Below are 12840 nucleotides of genomic sequence, written 5' to 3' on the forward strand. Positions count from 1 at the left end.
GAATAAATAAATAAAATCTTTAAAAAAAATAAAGAATAAATGTAGGTTGGTCATCGTGGCCAATACAGGCACCAGAAGGTACCAGAAACAGGCTGAAAAGCAATGTGTAGATCAATAATTGCTTAAGACCTACAGAGAAGACGGTGAAACCCACAGCTGCATGAAATTGGACGTGTTAAATCCCAAATTGTTTGTGAATAAAGATCTCAGAAAACGTATTTTGATGTAGTTTGTAGTCCACCGAATTCATCAAGAAAACGACGGGTTCCAAACCGAGCACTTGACCACTCTTTCATACCATCACAGCAGAAGGGAACATCCCAGTCGCATACTTTCCAAGAACTGAAGATTATGACCACACATCATCTTTCCAATCCTCCAAATGAAATGCTTGAAGGAAACATTACCTTACTTACCTCGTTCACCAGGACGGAATTTCTTACGGGCTCTGCTGTGTGCCTTCCGCTGTCTCCGCTTCCGAATGAGCCCAGGCCGACCCTCGCTGCAAGGAAAGGGTGAGCTGTGTCCTAACTATGCAGCCAAGTCTTATTTACCCTGTTGGAAACTGTTTACACTCGCACACGTTGAGCTTTTCACGTTCCCTGCCTGGCCTCGATGGTGGTGAGTAGGCTTCAAAGATGAGACCAAAAACCCTGAAAGTGGTCCACCTAGATCTAGCAAAGCAATAGCCTTCCTCTCCCCTGCCTCTCCAGGAGCAGACTACCAAATGTAACCGCTCCCAGGTGTTTCCAGAACCGGTCCAATGACTCCTTGGTAGTGACGCAGAGGATGAGAACAGGGCCTCTCAGATGCTAAGGTGCACAGAAATCACCTGAAGATCTGGTTAGAAAGCAGATTCTAAGCCGGTAGTATGTAGGCTAGGTTTCCGACAAGCTCCAAGGTGATGCAGAGACAGATAGCCAGGGCCACCTTCTAGTCACAAGACACCACAGCTGGAGTTCCCAGACTTGCCTTTTGGCCACAGTCACCTGGAGTCATCGTTAACCACACGACAGCATCATCTGGGCACAAAGACGCACAGGGATAGGCAGGGGCCCTATACATCTGGGTAATGGAAGAGGTGGGATTTGAACCCCGGTTCCCTATGTCCCCAAGGTACTGTCTCCACATCAAGAGGAGGTCACTTTGTAGCTGACTTCACTGCCTGACCTTGGGTACATGAGCCACATCAAAAAGCGCCAGGGACTCGGCTGCCTCCATGAATTCCAAATTCCAAATACCAAAAGTCTTACTCCCAACTGGAATCCTCTTCCCTCATTACCTCCCAGCCTTGCACTTCAGCCTCACTGCACAGCCCAAGTGCCTGCCTGGCACTCATCGTGGTCCCTAACCCCCACCCCCACCCCGAAAACTCCTAAAAGGAGCCTCCATGCCCAGGAGCAGGCCCCTGGAGCTCAGCAGGACCAGCCCCCCAGGCTGTGCACTGGCTCGGGCCCCCCATGTTCTGCTACGTAGAGGAACAGGATCTGCTCGAGCAGATGACTGATTTCTAAGGGCCTCTTCTCGGCGTTTTGGAAAACGCATTGTGTCTCCATGCATCTGCTTCCCAGACGGCTAAGCCACCTGCCTCTTTCCAGTTGATTAGCAGGACCACCTTTCTCATTTTTTCCCTCATCCGTGTCCTTCTAGCAGGTCAGCAGGAAGGGAGAAAAGCAGACAAATGAAACTAATGAAAGTCCTGCAATACAACTTGGCTAAGGACCCAAAGTCCCCTTTAAAGAGACACTAGACGAGGCACTTTGATGCCGCTCCAACGCCAACTCCCTTAGAATTTGAGGTCGATCCTACTGTGTGGATTCTTCTTCAAAGACCAGAAATATTAGAGAGACCTGGGCCTGGTTCCAAACCGGGGCGCTGCTAGAACCTGGATAATGCGCCTCCCTTTGGCCCACTGCTGACAACGGTCTGGGCCTGGGCCTGAACGATCTTTCTTTTCCTAGATAACCTGCACTTCTTTTTATTTCCCCAGAAGAATGGATTTGAAAGTAAAATGTATTGCTCCTAGGTCCTTGTGCCTCTCCCAATACAGATTTATGTCATATGGAGGTTTTTGATTTAAAGAGATTTTCCACAGTAGCCTTAGGCTAATCACTTAACCGTAATGGGTAAGCCATCCCAGCCTTAAAATGATGCCTATTTAAAGGTTCACTGAACTGTGAGTGGAACCATCTCAGGAGCAAGTATGACATTTCAAATGAAACTTACCACATTCATTAGCTGTGCATTCAAATAGATTTTGTGTTTAGCCTTCTTCAAAGTAGGTAGGCGGGTAGATGTGATGTCAGGACTGGCAGGTTAGTGAGGTCACCTCTCAAGTAGTAAATCAGAGCCCACAAAACTGAGACCAAGGAGCATATGTTCTTGGCTGGGGCTGGGTTTGGCGGCGGGGAGGCAGTGCCCTGGTGTCAAGGATGGCCCAGGAACAGATGTCAGGCACTAGCTCTGCGACTTGGCGGTGGTGTCCTAGAGTTGACTTGCACCAACTTAAGAGAGCCCATCAAATTTGTGGATTTTTTTGAGCTGGCCGAGGCAACACTGTAGCTTGAAATCAACCATGATGAGAATACTTAGATCACAGAGAGGTCAGATGCTGCAAATTACCATTGTTTCAAAACCATTCATTCGTTTGTTCATTTTGGAGACCCCGTTTATCAGCATACCCCCAACGAGGTGAAATTTTTCTTTGCCTTTCTAAGCCCCATTCTCCTCATCTGTAAGAAGAAATTAATAATAGTTAGGTCTGCTACTTGCAGGACCCTAGGGCAAAAATACAAATGGAGGCAAATATATATAAATATTTTTAAAATGTAAGTCAACTGGTTAAACAGTGAGGTAACATCTGTTTTATCATCCATCTACTCTTAACAACTACAGTTTCACAATAACAGTATCCCAAAATGCATCAAACCATGATTTTTTTTTATAAATTTTTATTTATTATGATAGTCTCACAGAGAGAGAGAGAGAGAGAGGCAGAGACACAGGCAGAGGGAGAAGCAGGCTCCATGCACCAGGAGCCCGACGTGGGATTCAATCCCGGGTCTCCAGGATCGCGCCCTGGGCCAAAGGCAGGCGCCAAACCGCTGTGCCACCCAGGGATCCCAAACCATGATTTTTACATTACTGAAAGTTGTCAAGATGTAAAAGGTGACTAAAATATTATTACATAGATCTGAACGTTCTATTGATTGGCTGGCAATGTTTGAACGAGTAACAAAATATGTACCTAGTTCATCAATTATTATAAATTTATTCAATGTGATGTCTTTTTCTTAACTTTATTTCACGATAATCTTTAATTAGGCTGTTATAATCAAGATTTTTGTATCATTTGTGTTAATTGAAAATAATAATGTAAAGGATTAAAACTCTAGTTGTACTCAAAGTATGCACGATTTGAGTATATTTTGTAAGAATGTAAATTATTTTTAAAATGAAAAATAAAAATTGCATCGTTCTAAAACTCATGTTCTTTTTTTTAAGACTTTATTTATTTATTCATGAGAGACACAGAGAGAGAGGCGCAGAGACACAGGCAGAGGGAGAAGCAGGCTTCATGCAGGGAGCCCGACGTGGGACTCCATCCCGGGACCCCAGGATCACCCCCTGGGCTGAAGGCAGCGCTAAACCACTGAGCCACCCGGGCTGCCCAGTTATGTTCTTTTAAATATGCAAAATAATATATTACACTTAAATATAAATTACAATTAACAGCTATAAAATTTTTAAATCAAAGTTAGGTCAATAAAGCTTATACTTTGGGGGAAATCTTAATTAACTATACTAATTTTTAAATTATTATTAAATCATTTTATGAAAATAAGACTTCACAACTCTAATGTTAAATATTCATATCCTTGCTCATGTAAAGAACTGATATCACACATTATAGATTAGCGTGTAGAGAATTGACTTTATATATATTACCTCTATACCTCTATAAATATAAGATAAAGCATAAATTACTGAATATTAACAAATATTCTTCGGTTCCTATGTGCAGCTATTAAGAATACCATGCTAGGGACGTCTGGGTGGCTCAGTGGTGGAGCATCTGCCTTCAGCCCAGCATGTGATCCGGGGTCCTGGAATCAAGTCCCACATCAGGTTCCCCTCAGGGAGCCTGCTTCTCCCTCTGCCTGTGTCTCTGCCTCTCTCTGTGTGTCTCTCGTGAATAAATAAATAAAATCTTTTTTAAAAAAAGAATACCATGCTAATTTGTATTTCCAGAGCCATAAGCATAAAAAATAAAAGAAAGTCTGAACTTGGTACTACTGGTAAACAATGTTATAGAAGACCCCACCATAATCATGGTATCAAAGAAGACACAAGAGTTAACTCATCTTTTCTGTTACTTAAGCTCTTCTGCAACTCAAATGTTCCCTGTACTTTGAGGCAGTGTCCCTTGTCCCTCTCAGATGTCAGGAGTGGCACAACTGCATTTGCACACATTTTCTTTTGTTTGAGGACATAGGACAAGAGATAGGAGGTTTGGGGATGCCTGGGTGGCTCAGCGATTTAGCGCCTGCCTTTGGCTCAGGGTGTGATCCCAGGGTCCTGGGATCGAGTCCCACATCGGGCTCCCCACAAGGAGCCTGCTTCTCCCTCTGCTATGTCTCTACCTCTCTCTGTGTCTCTCATGAATAAATAAATAAATAAAATCTAAAAAAAGAGAGAAATAGGGGGCTTGAACAGTGTTAGGAGGATGGAAATTTAGCACTGTGGGTGACACGATGCCAGAACTGAACACAAGATTCTGAATGGCAGAGGTACTCAGAGTTTTTGAAAAATAAATTAATTTTGGTATATGTGATTCTACTACCCAGGACCCTCTAAATCATGGAGTTCAGCAAAGGAACCCCTCCTTTCTGGGTCTAAGGGCATAACTATATTAAGCTTCTATGTGCTAAGTACTTTTATGTAATGTCACATTTTAATCCTTACAAAAACTACTTATAGAGGCACCTGAGTGACTCAGTTAGTTAAGCATCTGCCTTCGGCTCAGATCATGACCCCAGGGTCCTGGAATTGAGCCCCACATAAGGCTCCCTGCCCAGTGAGGGGCCTACTCCCTCTCCCTCTGCCTCCTGCCCCCACTCATGCTTTCTCTTGCTCTTCCTCTCAAATAAGTAAATAAAATCCTAAAAACAAAACAAAACAAAAAAACCCATGTCTACTATATATTAACTGGTACTCTATGATTGGTAGCTATTCTTATTATTTTTATTCTTAATGTAATTATTATTTTTTAAAATTAATAATTTAAGTAATCCCTGCACCCAAGGTGGGTCTTAAACTCACAACCCTGAGATCAAGAGTTCCATGCTCTTCCAAATGAGCCAGCCAAGCACTCCTATAATTATTATGCTTTACAGAAAAAAAAAAAAAAACCTCTTTACATAAACCATCACCTCAGAGGTTCATTAGCAGCCAGAAGATGTCCCTAGTAACATATAGAAAAGGAAGTGTTGGGGATGCCTGGGTGGCTCAGTTGTTGAGCGTCTGCCTTTGGTTCAGGTCATAATCCCAGGGTCCTAGGATTGAGTCCCACATTGGGCTCCTTGTGGAAGCCTGCTTCTGCCTCTGCCTCTGTCTCTGCCTCTCTCTCTGTGTCTCTCATGACTAAATAAATAAAGTCTTAAAAAAAAAAGAAAGAAAATGAAGTGTTCATGGGTCCTGTACTAGTTTCCCATTGCCATTACCACAAATTTAGCATTCACGAATGAAACAAATTTATTATTGTACATTTGCGGAGGTTATAAGCCTGACATAGGTCTCACTGAGCTAAAATCAAGGTGTCAGCAGGGCCTTGTTCCTGTCGGTGGGTCTAGGGGAGAATCCATTTCCTTGCCATTTACACTGCCAGTGGCTTCTTGTACCCCTTGGCTTGTGGCTCCCTTCCTCTGCTACCAGATGGCAACAGAGTCAAGTGCGCCTGACCCTGCTTCACTCTGACATCTGTCTCTCTCTTCTACTTTCAGGACCTGTGTGATTATATTGGGCCTACCTGGATAATCCAGCATGCCCTTCCCATCTCAAGACACATGTGCAAAGTCAGGTAACACAGTCACAGAGTCACAGGATTAGGACATTAGGACATGGACATCGTTCTGCTTGCCACAGAGCCTCCTATATTTGGACTTCCACACATCTACTATTCCAGGAACTGACTTCGCATCACGGTTCCCTAACTTTCCCCTTTATAGGAGTTTGTCCTTACTTCCTCCTTCCTTTTTTCTGTTCTTCCGTCCTTCTCATTAATGAAAAACTTACAGCAGACCAGATCTTATTCTAAGTACAAGGGATATAGCAGTGAACAAAATGTGGCCAATATGGAATTTGACCTCTAGTGGGGGAGAGGTATTAATCAGGTATCAATCAGGAATCACATGAATTAATGCACAATGCCCATTACTGTCATCAGACTCGTGCCCAGACTGGGGTTGAGAGATTGGAGGAAGGGTCAGGCTTTGGGGACCACTGATAGGGAGGTTGAGAATAGGAGCAGGAGCCCTGAAACACTTAGAGAAGACATTTTTACCATATGAGTTTTGGCCAATAAACACGTTCATTCCATTTAGCTGACAATTGCCTTTTCCATTTCAACTTTGTCGCTTTGATACATGCTATCAATACCTACAGAAAATAGAAGTAGGTTTAGAGATGATTAGGCTGTTGCAAAAATGCTTTGGCTTGAGTACTCTGAGAGTGTCATCTCCACCAATGGATACTTTCATGGCTCTCTGTGCTGGAACCACAAAGACATCAACCAAAGGGAACAGCATTTGAAAATAAACACATGGTTCTTGCTCCCATGTTCCAATAGCAAGCTTTTAGCGGAGGAAAGTGTGGGTGAGAGCAGGGAGGCATGATGAAAGGCAAAGTCAAGACACCCCGCTTTGGTGTCTGCGCTCCTCCCCTCCCCATTACCATTAGTTTCTGTGCTGGGTTTTGCCATTACTATAAGCCTGGCAAGAGAGGAGAGCATCTGAACCAAGGGCATCAAGTGAGCGAGGCTCACCCGTGCTGTGGCATAGCTGATTATTTGAACTGCAGAAAAGATCTGATGTCATCAGTTTCAAGAATAAGCAGAAGAATTAAATACTTGAGGTATGATAAAACTGACACTTGTCTCATAGAAGACAAAGGAAAACAATCAACAAACAAAACACACAAATATTGGTCCAAATCGCCTGGCATTCATTTGATATGTTTACCAAAGAGCTCTAAGATCATGTTGGCTTCAAGAGACCTATTTCTTTCCCTACTTTATTGCTACTACCTTAGAAAATACTGACAGATTTATTTGGAAAAATGCATAGAGGTTTCCCCTCATTCTCTTATTAAATGCAGAGAGTTAAGGATGGGGAAGGAGTAGGCTGCAAAGACTGCATAACTCTAATGACTTCGGCACTCACAGGGCAGCTCAGCACCTATGCTTCCCTTTCGTCTTCATTATTTATTTAAAACCACACATCTGGGAGATCAGTTTTGTGTTAGCTTTCATTTATTTTCCCCAGTACAGAGATGATGAGTTAAGGCAACAAAATTCAGATCTGGAAATTTGTACTGTAAACACTTGGCTAAGCAACATCTGTCAAATTAAGATGGTTGATTTGGCCTTGAGTGTCCTTTAAAATGAGGTTCCTCTATCTGGGGTGTGTTATTTCTGGAAGCCAGGTTAGGTAAGAAATAACTTACAGTATTCAGAACACCCTTGATGAATTTAACTGTTTCATCTTTATCAGGGTCTAGGGACTTACTATATTACTGCAGAAAAAGATGTGTCAAAGTGTCAGTGTGTCCTCAGTAAGGACCACATGTGAAAAGCCACTTATTATTGATATAGACCCAAGTATTACCTGATATAGATTCTGTAAAACAAACTCAAACAAATTCAGGATACATGGGGAAACAAATTTTCTCGGGAAACAGCACACTGGCCTCCTGAATGAAAGCAAAGCACAAAGTTCTCAAGGCCTGCAAGAAATCTCTGGTGGGGAGGGATGGTTTCAGAAGATCAGGCATTATTAATGTATCCCAATGAGAGTTCACAGTGTTACAGGAGGCAGTTAGTTAGACTCTAACAGGACACCCAGAAGCCAGCAACAAGCAAGTCGTGACCAGCTATCAGGAAGGTCAGAGGCTTGTCCTGGCAGCCGGGTCAAACCAGACAGGCCCAAGATGGTGGGTACCATAATGGGAACCCCCTGACTGAATTAGAAAGCATAAGCTCAAAACCCTGCTTCCTTCCCCAAGTAATGAATATTCCAGTCCCTGGTTAGCAACTGTCAATAAAGGATAGAACCCAACCCCCAGAGTGCACAGCTCTCACTCTCTCTCTCTCTCTCTTTCTTTCTCTCTCTCTCTCTCTCTCTTCCCCTCTCTCTCCCTCTCTAGTTTGCTCAGAAGCAGGCCTGTTCCCACGTCTCAAGAGTGTACTTTTACCTCTCACAAACTTTCCCCTTTCTCTTACTCATCTGCTGTGCTGCATATCTGTCCTTGAGTTCATTCTTGTAACAAGACCAAGAACCTTCAGTCACTCCTTTGGGTCTGACTGGTTCAAGGCCCCAGGGCCCAGGGATCTCCTCAGTTCACCCAGCAGCGCTATTCTCAAGGTCTGCTTACATGAATGTCCACAGCTCCTCACTTGCGGGGGGGGGGGGGGTGCTGGCGGGTACTGGTTGCCCTTTGAAGATGAGAAACTTGGTATGGATAAAGCCGAGAGGCCTTGGCAAAACTCATATGCACTGGGCTTTTTTTTAAAGAAACTTTAATAAAGAAAACACATACCTAGAGGGAAAGGAACAAAGGAGAACAGAAAGCATTGTAGGGGAGGAAAAATAACTTTCCCTCTATCCTTCAAGGTGCTTGGCTGAGACCCACCCCACCCCCACCCCATAATAATAAAAAGACAGATTAACAGAGGAAAAAAAATTAATGTATGTATGGGAGCCCCACAAAGATACAAGATTCAAAGGCAGCTGGCCACTTGGGGCTTGGATGCCATCCAGACCTAAGGAAAGAGGTAAAAGTCTGGGCCATCGATGGGGTGGATGGCAATTCACAGGAAGATAGGAAGAGCAAATGTTTGGTAAACAAATGTTTGCCTAGCCTTGAGAACAACTCTCTTGAGATGAGAAACTCTTTAGCAATAGCTCTCTTCCTGGTATAGGCCCCATTTCTAAGTCCTTTTAGGCAGTTAAGAGGGAGGAAAGGGGCTTTTCCTGAGTCTATGGGGTCTTGATTGCTTTTCAGCACCACATGCCAAAGTGGCATATTTAGGGGTAGCATATTCTGTTCCCCTTCAGCATAGAGCAGTAAGGCTTTGGGGCAGTTGGGTACCTCAGTCAGTTAAGTGTCCAACTCTTGATCTTGGCTCATGAGTTGTGAGACTGAGCCCCACGTCGGGCTCCACGCTCAGTAGGGAGTCTACTTGAGATTCTCTCTCTCTGCCCCTTCCCCTGCTCGTCTCTCTCTCTCTCTCTCTCTCTCTCTCTCTCTCAAATGAATAAATAAATCTTTAAAAAGAAAATAAATAAAACAGTAAAGCTTACAAAGGACAGGTCTCTGATTCTTAGGTAACCTCAACCTAGAGCCTGACACACAGCAGGCACTCAAAATATCCATTTGAAAATATCTATATATATTTGCATAGATATGTGTTGTTATTTATTGTGTATTAAGACAGAAAAAGTTGGATGCCATAGAGAATTAAAATTAACCTAAAGAAACGTAGCTTGAGATTGAAATGAACAGAAAGGCACAGGGGCTGAGAAATTTCTTGGCCTTCCCCTTGAGTCTGAACCAGGAATGTGGCTTTATCTCCTTGGTGTTGATAGAATTACCTTGAGGGGCCTCATATTTGTCTAATGACTTGGCTTTGTTCCCTTTATGGGCCATGAAATTGCTTTCAGAATGCTTTTGCCTAGACTTCTCTCTTTCCACCTCTATTAATATCTCTCTGACAAAGTCTCAACCGCTCTGATATATACAATTTAGTCATTCTTGGATCTTCAAATATTCTCACCTGAACTTACACCTCCAAGTATGTGAGAGCCCAAAATGGGAATAATGTACTTGGTGGGGGAGAGCATATATTACATAAATAATGCACAGGGTGTGGGAAAGAAGATATTACCATGGAAGGGGCAAAGAGCAATACTCTCCCATTGCTCATTACAGAGAAATAGTATAGCTTGAACTTCAGATGAGCTGGATGCTTCAGAACTCTCTCCAGCAGGTCTTCTGGCTTCAAAAGGGTAACAAAACCTCCCAAAACAAAATGAGTCTTTATCTTATCTCAGTTACTACAGGGCCCTAAGAGGCCACGATTTGTGTGTGTGTGTGCAGGGCCCCCTACCAACACAGCAACACGGGCTTAAATGCAAATGACACATAATAAGTCAAGACCCAGATCAATAGATACCTTTTGTTTATAAATTCACCCTGCAATATCTGTATTTCCAATTTCAGAAATTCAATGCCTCAATCCTCAACAAGTAATAAAGAATCTGCTTTTGCAAGATCCTAAATGCACGATCACATTCATACCAATGAGTATGAAACACCGAGTTTCAGAGTTAAGTACAACTTCCATTTAGTGCGTGAAGAAAGGTTTTATGAAAGACGAGATACGTCCAGAATCTGCAGTAAGGTACTTCTTTTCTCTTTTCTTTCCTTTTTTGGTAATAAACTTTGCAGATAAAGCTATTTTCAAATAATAAGGATTTTAAAACACAAAGGCTCAACTGTACAATTTCATGAGGAATCCTGAGCAAGGATTCTATTTTTGGAAATGAGAATGGCAGGAAGGATCAAGGACATCTGTGATTACAATTGCTTCAATTGCTTAAAGGGGCTCAAGTGATTAGAATATCTGTTTGAAGAAGAGAAAATGCCGTGACGTCTGTCTAAACAAAGAAAAAAGTGATAAATAATGATTTGTTGCTTCCTGAGAACACAAATCCCTCAAGCAGAAATTCCATAGCTAATGCTTTCTTTTGGAGAGTTTTGTATTCTAAAGGGGAGAGAAACCAGGGAGCAATGCTGCTCCACGAAGAAGTGACCTGGGAATCCATCCCAGAAAGAGGTCCTTTTCTTAGATCGACCACTACCCAACTAGATTATTTTAGGCAGATTACCTAACTGTTCTGAACATCAGTTTCTTCCATTTATAAAGTAGGGATAATACTATTCTCATCTCCAAGGGTTATTATGAGGGTCAACCAAAAGAATGGCTGCAAAATGCTTTATAAATCCTAAAGATCCACACCAATGGACCTCATGAACTTCACTTATGACATGAGAGCGGAATAAAGGAAGGCTGTGGATATAATAATAATTATACAGTTATCACTTGCTGATGCCTTACCCCTTGCCAGAACCTGAACTCTCCAAGCACGTTTGACACCGCAGCGACACAAGACAAGGACAAAGAGATGGAAGTGATGAGAGAAGGTGGATAGGAGAAGAGAAAGTAAAGACTGAAATTGTAGGTGATTGGCTCTCCTGGGGAAGAAACCAAAATAAAAAGAGCCGAAACAATAATCAAAGTATAATAGAAGACAAATTTCCTGAGCTGTAACATGTTGATCAAAGCGGTCCATTGCATTTCAGTTAAAGTTAATGAAACTAGAACAACATCTAGACTTACCCTGGTGATACTTTAGAAGTACACGGGCAAAGAAAAAAAGATCCTACTTACAGCTCAGCAGAAAAACCAGGTACCTCACAAAGGAACAAAAACCAGTCTGGTCTCAGACGTCTGCTCTGCAATCTTGAGCAGGGAAGAAAGTGAAACAGTGTCCACAGAGTTCTGAGGGAAAAAGGTTGCAACCTAAGTTTTCTTTACCGAGTCAAGATATCATTCATGGATAAAAGTCACATCCCACCAGGAAGAAGTAACAGCCATGAACTTTTATGCTCTGAATAAGAGAACCGGCAAAAAAAAATGTTTAAAATTCAAGAAGAGCTAATGGTCTACTGAGAATATATAGCAGAAATGACCAAAGGACAACAAAATGAAATCAAATAAGACTTTTTGGAGTTTTTTGTTGTTGTTGTTTAGTCAGAGCACAAGGCAATAATCATTCAGAAAACAAAATGGGAAGTTGGCTAATTAAATAGGAAATTACATACAATAGAAGCAAAACACCTGAAATATTTAGAAATGCCACTAAGGAAGTTTATTGAAACTAAATGATGAAAATGAAAAAGATTTGAAAGATTTTGTCATTTTTTAAAGATTTTTAAAATAAAATGTAACTGCAGATGAATTGACATGCTTAAGGTTATAATTATACCCCTTCTCTAAAATTAGTTCATAGTTTTCTTTTTTTTAAGATTTTATTTATTTATTCATGAGAGACACAGACAGAGGCAGAGACACAGGCAGAGGGAGAAGCAGGCTCCATGCAGGGAGCCCGACGCAGGACTCGATCCCTGGACTCCAGGATCACGCCCTGGGCCAAAGGCAGGTGCTAAACCACTGAGCCACCCACCCAGGCATCCCTAGTTCATAGTTTTAAATCAAAATATAGGAAAAACAGATTTAAAATTATATTCTGTATTCCAATATTCATCTGGAAAAATAAACAGTTGATACCTGTAATAGTTAAATATTTCAAAAAAAGATATTGCAGGAATTTCTTCAAGCAGATATTAAAATGAACTAGAAGTCGCAGGCCTTAAAGGAGTTTGGTATTGACACAGAATCAGCAGATCACTTGAACAGACTAGATTGCCCTGAAACAGAGTTTATTATTCAAAAAACTCAATACATTAAAAATCAATTACTACATTATATGTTCTCATTTA

The 12840-nt window shown here is 42.0% G+C and overlaps 1 protein-coding gene across 7 annotated transcripts in view; it reads right to left on the minus strand.

The window, feature by feature from the left end:
• Positions 1–11865, minus strand: part of LOC144307657 (RNA polymerase II elongation factor ELL2-like) — a 121034-nt gene extending 109169 nt beyond the window's left edge. For 4 of the 7 annotated variants that reach the window (XM_077887597.1, XM_077887596.1, XM_077887591.1 and 1 more), the window contains exons 1-2: positions 11678–11832; positions 2227–2732 (exon numbers count right to left, since the gene is read on the minus strand). The gene's annotated coding sequence lies outside the window, so the exon portion shown is untranslated. Of the gene's footprint in view, positions 1–2226; positions 2733–11677 lie in introns of all 7 variants that reach the window. The other 3 variants (XR_013374434.1, XR_013374435.1, XM_077887592.1) reach the window with 2 other exon arrangements.
• Between the last annotated feature and the right edge of the window lie 975 nt (positions 11866–12840).

Source organism: Canis aureus, chromosome X (genome assembly GCF_053574225.1).
Source record: "Canis aureus isolate CA01 chromosome X, VMU_Caureus_v.1.0, whole genome shotgun sequence".
In the NCBI taxonomy this organism is placed as follows: Eukaryota; Metazoa; Chordata; class Mammalia; order Carnivora; family Canidae; genus Canis; species Canis aureus.